The 15,885-nt window shown below is 42.0% G+C and overlaps 1 protein-coding gene across 1 annotated transcript in view; it reads left to right on the top strand.

Annotated features, from left to right (window-relative positions):
• Positions 1–15,885, top strand: part of LOC145402934 (homeobox protein cut-like) — a 218,726-nt gene that overhangs the window by 17,333 nt on the left and 185,508 nt on the right. The gene's annotated exons all lie outside the window — the stretch shown is intronic.

Below are 15,885 nucleotides of genomic sequence, written 5' to 3'. Positions count from 1 at the left end.
AGAGAGAGAGAGAGAGAGAGAGAGAGAGGTAGATAAGAGATACAGCTATATGGAAAGAGAGAATTGGAAGCATTTGAAGAGAAGATCCCGCCAAAATAAAAAGCAAATAATAGGGACATTTAAATCTAGAAGACTTAGATGTAGCCTTCATTAACCCCTTCATTCCCAGAGCCCTTTAATAAGTGAAAAAAAAAAGTCTAACAATAGCAAAACTTAAAAAGAAAAGATGTTTAATTCAAGGCTGGGAGAAATCGAGTAGAATGACCGAAAGAATGCATGCTAACAGGAGACCAGCATGAGTGTATAGAGAGGAGAATGCTGTATAGGAAATGACCTCTGGAATGAATACTGACATGCTGCCTGAAGATGAAGTAAATTGGTTCAAAGTGGAGTGAGGTAGAGTGAAGGCAAGTAGAATGATTAGCATGCTTTTCTAATGAGGGCGGAGGGAGGTTATAATGTCTTTGAGGGCCGCTATCAGGGAATAAGCATCAGAGTGGAATGAACTTGACAGAATGAGCCGTAGAATGAATGAATGCCGAATAGCAAGAATGCAGAATGAGAAGAAAGATGCAGGACTAAGCACAAAAACAACTATAGAATGTAACATGAACGATGTAAATAGAGTGGGGTGAGCCTGTAGAATGAAAGCTCACAGAATGACTAGCATGTTTTTATAATGAGGGGGAGGGGGAGGCGTATTAACTCCTAGGAACAAGGAACAAAGACAGAGCAGAGTAAATTTTGTAGGCTACACGTAGAATGAATACCGTCATATTAACTACAATGCATAATGATAAGAAGTATCTTTGTGGAGTGAAATAGGTAGAGTGAACCATAGCTTTATACAGAAAATTGAAACAGAATGAGTACAACGCATACTGAAAAGAAAGATGTAAGATTAAGTAAGAAAGAATGACAAAAAATAAGATTCAGTTAAAAAAAAAAAAAGAGAGAATGAACAGAGAGCAGTGACCCGCAGAATGAATACCTAAGTAATGAGTAGAATGTAAGAATGAACTCGAAAAATGTTTATAAAATGTGGCCAAAAGATTAATTTCCCTTTCATCAGCGTAGTGAAGGAGAAAGAAATAATTTAAACTGGAGTGAAGACGCAGAATGAGCAGACGAAAAGCAGAATGACTAAAGGTAGAATGTTTTTATCATGAGGGTGGAGGGGGATATGGCTTCAGTATAAGTATGAAAAAGGGAGGGGGGGGGAAGAATGAAAGGAAATGAAACTAGAACAGTAATAACAGAAGAATGAAAACAGAAGAGCAGAATGACCCTTAGAATGAGCAGAAGGAAATCGGAGTGACTAGCATGCCATTCTGATGAGGGCTGGGGGTCGGGGGTAATGACTGGAGAGCCGCTATCAGGGAGTAAGCAACAAAGACACAGTAATGAAGCCAGTCAGGGTGAAGAAGGAAGTGTCATTCGTCAAACCAAGAAGGGGAGCGGTGAGCAAGAGGGGGAGGAAAGGGGGTGGAGAGAAAGGGTGGGGGACGGGGTGGAAGAGGAGGAGTGGGGAGTCCGGGAAATTCAGGTGAGGGAGGTGAGACAGTGGAAGAGGGAATGGAAAGTGAGGAAGGGTGAGAATTGAGGAAAGAGTTTAGGGTGGTGAAAGAAAGGAAGAGAAGGGAAAGGATGAGCGTGAGGAAGGGGAATGAAGTGGGGAGTTGGTGCAGAAGGTGAGTGAGGGAGGGGAGAAGGGGAGATAGATGGAGTAAGGAAGGGAGAATAAGTAGGGAATGAGTGGGGAAGGATAGAGAAGACAGTAGGGGAGAGGGAGGGAGAGGGATGGATGGTGAGAAATAGTGAAAAAGAGCGTGATGGTAAAAGACGAGAGTAAGTGGGAGGAAAAGAGAGATGAGGGAGGAGTGAAATAGAGAGAGGAGAATGGAGATGAGGGTGTAAGTGGTAAGAGGGAGGTGGAAGGGAGGAGATGGGAGAGAGAGAGGGTGGGATGGAGGGGACAGGTGTGAGAATAGGAAGGCGTGTAAGGTGACTAGGTAGCTTGTTCAGAAATAACACTCGTCCACAATGATCAAATGAATAATTCTAGATCATACGTATACCACTGTCTATTATCACTGTCTTCAGCGTCACCGTCTGTGGTTTGTCTCATCGTAAACCATAAATCGCAAAGTGGAGTGCAAAACCCAAATTTCTGACTGTCATTTATGGAACACCTGTGGTTATTACATATAGTCAGCATGAATTCCATACTACAGAACGCAGTCAGCAACCATATAGGAAGAGCAGGTGTACGTTCCATTAACATCAGGTACGTCAAAAGTCATCTTCAGAATTTTAAGGATCTGCATCCCACTTTTCGATTTGGGGTTTAAGCACACGACCCCTAATTCCCCATCACTTCGGCTCACCTGCTCTACAACAGACGGCATCGATAGGACTGATAGATTTGTTGCTGTTTGCCTTCTTTTGTGCTGCTTTGCAAGAGGAGTGAGAGATGGGTAGTAGGCGAGGAAAAGGAAGGAAAGCTGGAATTAGAGGAAGAGGAGTGGCAAGGGGAAAAGAAAGATAGCGGGTAATGTAAAGTGTAGTGAAACGGGAGTGAAGAAAAGTAGATTGAGAGAGAGAGAGAGAGAGAGAGAGAGAAGGGGGGACAGAGGAAATAATTGTGAGAGAAATATTTTGATAAGAATGTTGTTTAAGAGTGACTCAAGGATGTGTGGAGAGGAAATGTTACCGGAATGTGGAAAAGGAAATGAGGGTGGATGTCATGGTTTGTGGAAGGGAAGATGAAATGAGAGGAGGATAGAAGGGGGTAGAAAGAGCGTGATGGAATGGGGAGAATGAAGAAGAGGGAGACGGCAATACAGGAAGAGGAGGAGAGACGGGGTAAAAAATGAGAGAGGGTGTCGGGGGGGGGGATGATGGAAGGGGGAAAGGGACGGGAAGGGGGAAGCTTGGTAGGATGGGAAAAGGAGAAGGGAAGGAGAGGTGCGGTAAAAAATGAGAGAGAGAGAGAGAGAGAGAGCTTAATAGAAGGAGTGAAGGGAAAGGAGAAAGAAAGGGGAGGGGAAAAGTTTGTTGGGAAGGGAAAAGGGTATGTTATGGTGGTGGGTGTTGGTGGGAGGGGTCGAGAGGGGAGAGGAGGGGAGGTCGAAGGTGGAAAAAGGGAGGGCTTAGAGGAAAAGAATGACCCTCGTGATTGGCTCTGGGTTTTAGCTGTGGACCAATAGGCGGTGGGAATGTCAGCGTGGAGAGAGAGAGAGAGAGAGAGAGAGAGAGAGGGGGGGGGGGAGCAGAGGAAAAGATGTTAACAAAGAAGGAAAAGAATGGCAAAGGAGAGGATGAAGAAAATGATAGAGATAGGTCAGGAGAGAGAGAGAGAGAGAGAGAGAGAGAGAGAACAGAAAAGAAAACTTGGACAACAAGAGAGAGAAAAGGCAAGCCATAACAAGAGGAAAGGAAGATGAGAGGATGGGGGGAAGGGGAGGACGTTCAAGAGTGATGTTGGGTGAAGGGAGGGATATAGGGGAGGAAGGAGGGGTAGGGGGAGGGGAGTAAGGGAGGGGCATATCTCCTACCCCCTCCCTGGTGTTGATGATCAGTGACTCACCAACCCACGTCTCGATCAGTCAGTGTCCCTCGATGCTCCAGTCAGAGAGAGAGAACGAGATTTTTAGCCGAGTCTCCCGTCGAAGCCTTCTGAGAGATGCTGTTGTTGTCGCTTTTGCGTGGGTATTGTTGTTGTTTTGTTGTTGTGCATGTGTGAGAGGGGAAGGAGGGTTCGTGTGTGTGTGTGTGTGTGTGTGTGTGTGTGTGTGGTGAGTTTGTATGTGTGTAGGCACGCACGTTTGTCTATCTGTCTGTCAGCAAGGAGCATATGTGTGTGTGATATTTCTCCAAGCCAGTCTTTCCCCTCAATTATAACACCAACAACAGCAGCATGAACAAAAATAACAATAACACTGGGGCCAAATTAAAGTCCTGATAACGTCCTTTAATAACCGAGCAGCGACGCACTAATAACGAAGTAAGAAGGGCCCGACGCGACATCTGGTATCGTAAATTAGAGTGACATCTTCTTCGTTATATTGTGACGTAGGTGAGGGAGGGCAAGGAAACATACCTGCGCCCCTCTCAACTACCCCTCCCCCTCTGCAATTATCCCCGCTTTTGATCTGAGGTGATGAGATGTGGTGGTTGGAGAGGATGGATAGTGATGGGGGGAAGGTCAGAATTGATACTTTCTTTCTTGAAGGACTGGTGACGAAAAGAAATATGACTGAGGAATTATTTTGCCAACATTCGACTACAGGAGGTGGACAGTAATAACGAGGAGCTCATAGTTAATACATTTTTTTAGGCTGAATTGGTGACAAGTAGAAAATTTTGACTGGCGGATTAAATGTTATTATTATTATTATTATTATTATTATTATTATTATTATTATTTGAAGAGATGGAAAATGATGGCGAGGAGTTCAGGGTTGTTTCTTGTTTGTGGGTTTGGTGATGAGTAGAAAATTTTGACTGAAGGATTTCTATTATTATTATTATTATTTTTTAAGAGATGGGTAGTGATGGTGTGGGTTTTAAATTGTTTTGTTCCTTGTATTTTTTTTTAACCAACACACACACACACACACACACACACACACACACACACACACACACACACACACACACACACACACACACGATGGCAGTCATGGCGGGTGTTTCACATTCACACCTTCTTTCTCGAGGGACTAGTAGCGTTAACAAAGAAAAAAATCGACATATATTTATCTTCAATTTATTCATTATTTTAATCTGTTTATTACGCTAAGCTAATTTATTGGCGGTGATGGCGTCAGTTGAGAAGTTATTATTTATTTATTTATTTATTTACCTAATCACTTTATTTATTTATTTTCTGTTTATTTATTTACATATTTATTCACTTATTTTCTTATTAATTGCTTAATTTTATTTATCTGTTCACTTTTTTGTTTATTAATTTATTTTATTGTATTTACATATTAATTCATTTATTTACTTATTAATTAATTTATTTATTTGTTTATTTTATTTATGTATTCTTATTATTTTTAATTTAGTTTTATTTACTTAGTCATTCACTTATATATTTGTTTATTTATTTTTTATTTATTTTTTATTATTAACCTATTCACTTATTTATTTATTTATTTGTTTATTTATTTACTTACTTATATACTTATTTACTTATTTATTTATTTATTTAGTTCTTTACTTCTTTAACACTCAGGCACTAATTACAAACTCGTAGGTGATCACAGGTGCATATAAACGTCTAGAATTAATTAAAATACTAGAATTATCTTGATCATGAAGGGGTTAATAGCGACAGTATTAATTCTCCGACTCCTATGATTTAATGGCATGAATTCTCGTCGGTTAAGGAAGCTCCCTATCACCTCCTTCTAAGCGATTTATTTTTGCTTATTACACTTTGTTGTTCTCTTCTGTGACACATCATTCTAATATCACCATAGCGTCATAAATAACACGCAAAATCGTATTACCCGGCCGTATCCAAAAATAAATCGCTAAGGAAGAGGTGCTAGGGAGCCTGTTTATATACCATACATTTCATAAATAACGTACAAAATATTATTTCCCGGCCGCATCCAAAAATAAATCGCTAAGGGAGAGGTGTTAGGTGAATTAAAAGCACTACAGACGAAACCATGATAAGGCGAAAATAACATTGACGTCATAATTTTTTGCCAAGACAAGAAGGAAAAAAAAGTCAAATGGGAAAATAGAAAATTAAAAAAAAATGATAGACGAAAGTTTTCCTTGATGCTTGAGTGACAGGAGGACAGAGGTGAGGAGTGGCTGATAATAAGAGACTAATAAAAGAAATAAAAGATCATCACTGCCTGGACCCTGATGGATGCATGACCAGAACGACCGTAAAGCAAAAAATAGAAGGGAAAAAGGAGAGTAAAAAAAGAAAAGGAAAAAAGCTCCTTCCTTCCCTGGATCATGAGTAGGAGGGATCGTGGGAAGAGATGTGGGAGAGAGAGAGAAAGGGGAGGGAGAGAGAGGGTGGGGGAGGGAGAAACAGAGAGAAAGAGCACCAGTGAAAGCAGTCAGCCTAAAAAAAGCAAAAACAAAAAGAACACACAGAAGCTCTAAGAAATGGAAGAGAGAAACATGAAAACAGAAAAAGTACAATAGAAATTAAACTCGTACATTACCGGAAAAAAAAAAAAAAAAACGACGTCCTACCATAAGAGTAAAACAGTAAACAATAAAATCTCAGTAGGAAGAGTGACACCATAAAAGAGAAACATGAGAAACACAACATATCACGTAAGAGAAGAACAATTAGTAAGTAGACACCAAAGAAAATGAAAACTCTCACCTTTCTTCTTCCCCCATGCCAAAACTACCCTCCCTTCCACCCACCTTTCCTTCCCTGCCTCCCTTCCCCTCCGTTTCCCAACTTTTCCTGCCCTTCTCCCATTTCTTACACTCCCATTTCTTCCCTCAACTATCTTCCCTCCCCCTAGTCTTTCTCCAGCTTTCCTCCCCTCTCCTCTTCCCAGTTATCCCTATCTCTCCTGCCCCTCTCACCTATCCCCCTTTCAACCTCTCCCTCCCTTCCCTTCCCTCTTCCCCTCCCCCCCATTGAAGTGTGGTTGGGGTGTGTGGGAGTGACAGGAGGGAGGGGGTGGGAGGGCTCACTGTGTATGATTACGGTGGTGTGGTTCCAGCCATCCTTGTACAGTGTTAATTATGTTCCATTTTCGGTCCAAGGATCACACCTTCCCCCTTCCCTTCTTATTATGACACCCCCTCCCCACCACTCACCTCCTCCCCACTCGCCCCCTCCCCACTCACCCCCTCCCCACTCACCCCCCTTCTCCCCACTCCTGTGTATCATTCTTCCTTCATATATCCCTCATTTCTTCTTCTTAGCCCATCCCTACTTCTTCTTCTGTCCCTCACTTCTTCTCCTCCTACTCCTCTTCCTTCTTCTCCTTCATTTGTCCCTCCTTATTTCTTCCTCTGTCACTCACTCCTTCTGTCTCTTCTTTTCTCTGTCTGCTCAAACTAGGATCATATCTACTCCCTCCCTCTTTTGACCCCCCACCTCTTTCCTATCCCCCTTCCTCCATCCTCCATCTCCATATATTCTTCTTTTTCCTTCCTTCCTATTTCTCTCACTCAGTCCTCTTTCTCTACATTCCTGTCATCAGTACCCGCATCTCTCTCTCTCTCTCTCTCTCTCTCTCTCTCTCTCTCTCTCTCTCTCTCTCTCACCTGTTTCGAATCATCATTTAACCTAGCCCTTTGATCATTACCTGAGGCTTCCTTTGATCGTCCCTCCTCATGAAGACGCATTGATCTTGAATGAGAAAAACTTTGGCCACCTTAATTAGTCTCACGGTCGCCAGGTGTTGATGTATTACCTGTCGCTTTGGGGAGCTTACGTACCTGTTGCCGGTACCGGGTTGGCGAGAGGGTATGTACCGTAGTGGTGAAGGTACGGTCACGGACAAAAATTCGGTACAAAAGAGAATAAAGGAGAGCAAACAGCAGGGGAGCTAGTGATCCTTGTGAGACGGTTTAATGGTAGAATATAATTGATTTAGCTATTTTGTAAGTAAAGAGAGAGAGAGAGAGACAAGCTGGTAGTCTCCCATCTCACCCATCCACCAGTTCCTCTGCCTCCCATCCACCAAACGTATGGTAATGGTAGATGGTAGTCAGGGAACAAATAGCCTACCATTTCCTCTACTTCTACTTTGCACTTTATGTATCACACCTAAGAGCAGTATCTGTAGGCAGCGAAATATACCTAGCCAGTCTACTCTTCCACTTTGTCTACTATAAACTTAATGTCTATCATTTTCCTTCCCAGATGCATCACACCTAAGAACATCAACATTATTTATAGGCTGAAAAATACAGCAAGTTCGTGTGCTGTTCCACTGTGTTTATTTTAAGTCAGTTCGCTTTCCCATCTGATGCATAATATCAAACAGTATCATCTATGCGCAGGGAAACATACCCAGACTCTCTCAGCCTCGGGTATTTGCCAACGGAGGAATGTTAGATGTAAAAGAGGTGAATTATTAGGCGAGCCTCTGTCTCCGCCTCTGTACTCGTGATCTACAGTTTTTGCCCAGCCTTCATCCCTTGAGTGAAGAGAAGGCGTAGGCAGCTAGATCAAGGGTGTAACAGTACGTGACGACCCTGTTACTCAATCTAACACAACTTCGAACCGACGAGAATACAGTCTTTGCGAATATTATCCCCTTCCAGTGATGAGGTTTCCATTTAATTCTTCCCAACGTCAGGCGAATATCTTTAGTTCAGGAGAGGCATTTCGTGGTGTAGGGATTAAAGAAGGCCGTGTCTAACTCCTGTACTCAGAAAAGTCCCTCCTAAACTGAATAATATGGACTGGTGGTGGAAAAAGGAAATTGAGAGCGGACATCTTCGTACTGAGGAGGGTAGCCAGAGTCTCGGGGTTTCCTTCTGTGTGTGTGTGTGTGTGTGTGTGTGTGTGTGTCAGCTTCAGAGTGATAGTCATACATACAGACAGGCAGGCAGATTTTCAGTTACATAAGAAGCCACATTGACCTCACTGTCATAGGCAGAGAGAAAGCTAGTAATACAGATACAGGACATAATTATTTAGATTCACTGACCACATGGACCTTGGGATCCTTATTTGGTGTGTGTGTGTATGTGTGTGTGTGTGTGTGTGTGTGTGTGTGTGTGTGTGTGTGTGTGTGTGAGATAGAGAGACAGACAGACAGACAGACAGAGAATACGAAAGCCAGAGAATGTGCGAAAGCGAGAAAGAGATAAAGTAGCAAAAGATAACAGAGCGACACAGAGAAAGGAGGGAAGCAGAGACACGCAAAAACCACCACCCCATCTCTCTCCTAGCGGCGGGAGATTAAAACATTTTGCCCCCTCATCTTCAAACATTTTCTCGCATAATTACCTTTGCTTGTGTCACTCAGAAATAATCCCTCACCCGGGTCGCAGAGGGGTGGGGGAGTGTACCTCTTAACCCCTTCAGACCGGAGATGTCCTTTTCGTTTCGGTATCTCCAGACGATTTTATTCAGCTCACTGTGTCGAATTCTGGTCGATGAAGGAAGTCCCCTAACACCTCTTCCTTAGCAATTTATTTTTGGATATGGCTGGTTAATATCCGCTTGTGTTTATGTCGAGTAGGGCGATGTTTGGAGAATTTATATAACACAGAATATGATAGTAAGGCTTATGAAGCAAAGTAAATCGCTTAGGAAAAGGTGTTTGGGAGCTGCCTCAACCGACGAGAATAAGGGCCTTTGACTTCAAATGGGTGAGATACAACACATTTTAACCCCTCCTCCGTCTACAAGGTGACTCAGGTGTGTTAAAGAAAATTGTCTGTTGGTGACAAGAAAAAACTACGATGTCTCCATAATGAATTGTATAAGCACGATGAAGGCTTTTTCGTTCTATCCTCGCCCTCGTCAGACGATTTTATGCAGCTTAGGGGCTGTCTCATACTGGAAGGGCTGGGCAGACTCTTATCCCCCCCTGAATTTGACAAAGAAAATCGTCCTGTAGTAAGCAGAGTGAAATAAAAAAAAAACAGTAAAGGGGTTAGTTTTAGAGATTGACAAAGAAAATCATCCTGTAGTAAGCAGATAGAAAAAAAAAATCATAGTGAAGGGGTAGCTTTAGGGACTTGTTTTCCGCCATCTCTATTTTGTAGCTGCTCGTGTTTTTTTCCGTTTATATTTCGGAAACTTAAGGAGAGATGTCTTGCTCACTGGGGATGCCGTTTTAGCTTTCTCTCGGGTGGAAAAGTGGGTCAGGATGATTATGATGATGATTTTACAAAAGCACTATTTTAAGAGATGGAGGGGACTGAGTAAAATAGGGAAAGGATCGCCCCAAAATAGAATATAGCACCATAGCTTTTTCTGATTACCAACTACTAAAGAATAAAGAATAATAACCATGGAGGACAGTGAGAACCTTACTATCGTCACAATTTTTTTTTCTTCACATAAATATTTTCATTACAACGGAAACGAAAAAAAAAAATGTGCGGAGTCTTCTGAAAGTAGCAATTTAAAAAAAGTTTACATCAAGATTAGTGTTCATCATGACCGAAGAAAAGCTCAAGACATTAAAATAGTCAATATAAATTACTTAATATCTCGATTCAGTAAAATGTCCTTCAAAGAGAAGATATATAAGGCGTTCGTAAAATATGTGGCATTTAGTGCTTAGAAACATAATTATGACACTCAGGAAAAATAATCAGTGCCAATAAATATTTAGATACAAGTATTTAAGGACAAGATAATATCGTAAGACGCTCGTTACATGAAAACTTTACTGGGAAATGTCTAGCTTCACTACTTTACTGACAAGAGAAAACCACAATTCATTTATAGGAAAAAAATATGCCAATAAATACCTCAGTTCTCTACCGACAAGGGGAAAACGTAAGGAACTGGTAAAAAGGTGTCCCAATTAATATCAAGATTCAATTCCGTACTGACAAGAGGGAGACTTAAAGATAGCCATATATTCCTCCCGCACGCTTCAATAAACTGGCGCAGTCACATATGTAGCCAATCAGACTCATATATGTAGTGACAGTCAGGGGGAGAGCATATATCAGGGAACGTCAGGCAGAGAATCAGGAGGGGTAGATCAAACACACCAGCTAATCAGAAACACATGAGGTAAGCACATAAAAGATGACACACAGGTATATGAATTTAGCCGTACAGGGATAGGTTGCTGGGTCATAAAAGTGCACATGGATACAACACACACACACACACACACACACACACACACACACACGGGTACAAAGGAAATAGACTGACACATACATAAAAAGCTCACACACACTCACATTATGGCACCAAGGGTATTGCATAGTTAGATTTATACACGCACATAAAACCACTCGTCAGCTCTCTCTCTCTCTCTCTCTCTCTCTCTCTCTCTCACACACACACACACACACACACACACACACACACACACACACACACACACAGACTCTCCAAATATCCGTCCCTTCGTTTCTCCCTCTTCCCCTCCCCCGTTCCCTTCTCTCCTCTTTCCCCTCCCCATCTATGCACCATCACCTACATACTCCCTCTTAACAATACATATTTCGCTTCTCCCCTCTCCCCGTTCCTCCCCATCTCTCCCCTTCCCTCTTCTCTCTTCTTACCCCTTCTCTCCCCAACTTAGGCAATGTACCCCCACTTCACCTATCTACAGTGCTCTCTTAACCAATACCTCATATACCTCCTCCACCCTCCTCTCACAATTCCTTCCCATCTTTATCTCCCCACTCACTGTTCTCCCCCTCATCCTCTCTCCCCAGTTCTCTCCCAAGTACCGCCACACCCTTTCTGCCAATCCTATCCTCAGTACCTGTTAGTAAAGCACACACACACACACACACACACACACACACACACACACACACACACATTATTTTCATTTCTCTCCCTTCTCTCTTTCACCTTATCTACCATTTTCCTATTCTTTCAGTGTCACTCTCTCTGCCTTTATTTTCCCCGTTCCATGTCCTCCCACACACTCCCATCCCTTACGTACACACACATACATACCTACATATTCCACCATCTCCTCTCTCCCACTCACTCTCACCCCTCTCCCCACACCCCTCCCTATACTCCAACTCACCCCTCTTCATACCCCTCTTCATCCCTTCCCGCCACCTCCCCATCCCCTCTCCACCCACATACGCGCCTACATATTCCACCGCCATCCCTCCCCCACTAGCTCACTCCCCTTCCCCCACTCCCACGCCCCTTCCCCCACTCCCATACACCTTCCCCACCCCTCCCCACCCGTTACCCACCCCTCCCCACACACACGGTAGCCGCCAGAGAACAAACAATTAGCCTGTTGACACCCGGGCTCCAAAAAGGTATCGAATGAGCTGCCGAATTCGCTTTCTTTTGTCCCCCCTCAGTTTGTACAGGGATTTTCCAGTCGCCTCCTCGGGGAAGAGCGGGGGACGTGGGGCATGGGCTGGGGATTTGGGGAGTGGGGTGGAGATTTGGCGTGTGAGGGGATGAGGATTTGGAAAGTGCATAGCTGATTTGAGGATTGGGTAGGAGCTGGGGACGTGGTGTTGGAATACTGGGAGTGGGGGTGGGGATTTGGGGAGTGGGTTAGGGAAGTGGAAGGGGACTGGTAGACTGGGGAATGGATTAGGGAACCGACATGGGGAGTAGACGGGGCTGGGGAAGTTTGGGAGTCGAGGTTTTTTGAGAAAATCTCTGGAAGGGGTAGATGAACCAAGCCTCCCCTCTGTCTGTCTGTCGGTGTCTCTCTTTACATTCGAATTTCTCTCCTTTTTTGACTCCGCGCTTGGGCGTGTGTGTGCCCGCTTTTCTCTCCTCTTCCTCGTTCGTTCCGTGGATTTTGTTATAAATTTTTCATGATAGTAACTCATTCGTTGTAACAGTGACGGTCGCTCGCTAGTTTAGGTGTCGACGAGAGTGTTTTCGCAACAATAGACGGACTTGTACATTTTTATTCAGGCTGTCAGATCATTACCATTACCTGAGAGCACCTTGCCAGTAGTGTTAAGTCTGTAAAGGGAAAGGTTTCCGTCAATAAAAATTATGATCTGGTTTTTTATCTCTTCACGACGAGAGGTCAGTCCTGAATTGAAAAGTCTTCTAGTTGTTTACAAGAATATAACAATAACATAATCGTATTGAGGGGGTTCTTCGATTTAAGATATTGTCTGGAATGCTGAAATATAGGTCTGTACAGAATACTTACAGCATTTATAAGAACTGCACTTCATAAAGAAATATCATAAATAAGAATTTTACTTAAACTTTGTAAACGGCTGATTCTTTTCGGCGCTTTTTTTTTTTTTTTTTTTTTTTTTTTTTTTTTTTTTTTAAGCACCCATTTCAGGCATTTAGTCATTTAAATAAGCTTCTGTCTGTGATATTCTAGAAAACACCTTGATCACCAAAAAGATGCAGTAAACCCAGTAATTTGGATTGTTGGTTAAAAAATTCATGAACACTTATGTTTTCGCCAGACTTTGCAAAAACACCCCACCTCCTACTTTCCTTCAGGTTAGAGTTTGTCTGATTAATTGTTTGACAGCTACTTACAAATTCTCCAAGTTTCATATTTATTTGGATTGTTGGTAAAAAAAAAAACAATAAATTAACCTTTTTCCCCAAACTTGGCAAAAAAAAAAAAAAAACGCGCACCTGGCTCTCTCCGTGTAGGTGCAATTTCCATGATTGATTAATTGAAGATTACTGTATATTTTTTTTTAATCTCCAAGGATCACGTATAGTTATTCGGTTGGTTAAAAATTACCAAAGTTTCTCCAAATATTTAGAATAGTTGGTAAAATAAAATAATGAATAAGAACATTTCCCCAAAACATGGCACAAAAAAAAAAAAAAAACTATTTAGCACTCTCCATCTATTTGCAATTTTCATCCATTTTACATTTATTTGGTAAAAAGCAAATCATGAATAATTTAAATTTTCCCTAAACGTAACTTCCCCGTCAAAAAAAATATATATATATCACTCTCCATCTACTTGCAGTCTGCATGATTGATTGCATGACTGAAGGTTTGATTAAAATACGTCCTTCAAGGTTCACAATTATTTGGTAGGCTGCTTTAAAAAATCATGAAATATTTAGCTTTCCCCCAAACTGACACACACACACACACACACACACACACACACACACACACACACACACACACACACACACACACACACACACACACACACAACCACTCTCCATCTAGTTGCAGTTAGCATGATTGAATGAGACCACCTAAAAAAATCTCCACCTTTTACATTTATTTCGTAAAAAGAGAAAAGCGAAAAAAAATCTTAACTTTTCCCCCAAACACCCAGCCGGCACTCTCCATCTAGTTGCAGTTTGCATGATTGATTGAAGGCCATTAATGTGGGGTTGCTTCCTGGAGCCTAATTACCACGGGCACCACCACTCCACGCCGCCTCATTACAGACGCACAATTAGTTATCATTACATCAACATCTGAATTGCAAATGACTGTCACCGCCATTGCCAGGTTAATGATTGCAAGACCACTCATCAATATTATATGACCTCGCGTGTGGGGGGTGTCAACTGGGGGTAGGGGACGAGGGAGGGGGGATGGTGTGTTCTTTAATGTGCTAAATGTACATGATGGGTTAAAGGTTCTGAATGTGCTAATGTACTTAATGCTTTTGATGGATGTACTCAATCTTCAGGTAATGTACTCAGCGTTCTATGAGGTGGTTCTTTTAATCCTAATTGTACCTAATCCCTCCAGTTAGATACGTGCCAAGCTGACTGGAATAATCTGGTGTTAGTCAGCATAAAATACCAGGTGTTTCATTATACGATGGCGTTTCAGTTTCCATCCCTGAGAGTCGGAGGGGGATCTCGTAGGCTGAATAAAATCCCTTGGCGTTAACCAGAATTAGAGCACTCCATTGTACTGAAGTGGCTAATGTGCTAAATGTACGTTATGTGCTAAAACTACCTAATATTCTGCATTTAATATTAATAATGATCTACATAGTCCTCCAGTAATGAAAGTAGCATTGTCAATTTTAATTCACTCTACAGATCTTTTACCACCAAGAGTCACAAATTTTTGCTGTGTAGGGGAATTTTCAAATATTAATTACAGGAGACCCCTAAAATTGAGCCTATGAGTTTCTCGGCTGTTGGGCATGTAATAAAAGCATGACACACTAAATATCCTCCCAGCCCAGTCCCACGTCCATCACATCCACACACTTTGGCGTTAATGATCTCAGTTACATGTCCTGTGTCCTCGTGTAATTACTTCTTAATGACTGTATTCCCCGTCCTCAGTCAGCGCGCCATCAGAAGCAAAAGTTCGCTGACACTTCCCTGCCAGCATTTTCCTGACTTTTAAGTTGGCTGACAATTCCCTGCTAGCGTTTTCATGACTTCCCCATTTCTCATACCTCACGAACGTCTGAGAGTACGCTATCCTTCTTGCCCTTGCGTGTGTGTGTGTGTGTGTGTGTGTGTGTGTGTGTGTGTGTGTGTGTGTGTGTGTGTGTGTGTGTGTGTGTTTCATATACCTATCACGAAATATTTCGTGTGGCAGCTTCCATCGCCGCAGTGGTAGAGAAGTGTCAGCTAACTTTTGATGACGTTAATACCGAATACACCACATGACTACTCTTTTTTTTTTGGAAACTACTATACTTTGCATTCTCAGTTTTTAGTTAATGTAATGGGTGTTTTGGGGTTAATTACTACTGTGATATTCGTTTTAAATAGTGTATCGATACCTCATAGCACAATATACGTGACATTTTTTATCAAACTACGAAGGCACTTGCGAGTTATCATTTAAGACAATCAGGTATTTTATTGAGGCTAAGGCAAGACGATTCAGCTGAGGGAAAGCCTAGGAATTAATGGGTTAGTTTCGCTTAATAATAACAGTGGCAAATTCCTAAGACGGTTTTTAATACGGGTGAGAAGTAGACCCATGTTGGTATCATATTTATGGCTCAGAATTAAAGAATATCCTTCGATTGACGGACACTGTTTTCCTGGGACAAGCTGTACTTCTCACAGCATTTTCTTCGCATTTCCATTGATACCGTATTGTGAAAGTCTCAGAATCAGGGGTCCCAGTTTTTGTGCTTAACCCTTACTATATAATAAATAGATACATAAAAAAGTAAATTAATAAGTAACTAAATGAGATGATACTTTACAAATGAGTTGGTACTGTATATTAATGATGTCATAATTCTTGTGATTGTAAAGGTGAAAGTGTTTATGGAGCGCCAGTGAATTCCTTTA

Source organism: Coenobita brevimanus, chromosome 59 (assembly GCF_032717465.1).
Source record: "Coenobita brevimanus isolate Jiangsu-jjx chromosome 59, ASM3271746v2, whole genome shotgun sequence".
Taxonomy (NCBI): domain Eukaryota; kingdom Metazoa; phylum Arthropoda; class Malacostraca; order Decapoda; family Coenobitidae; genus Coenobita; species Coenobita brevimanus.
The sequence above is the reverse complement of the archived record's forward strand: the minus strand, read 5'-3'. Positions and strand labels throughout refer to the sequence as shown.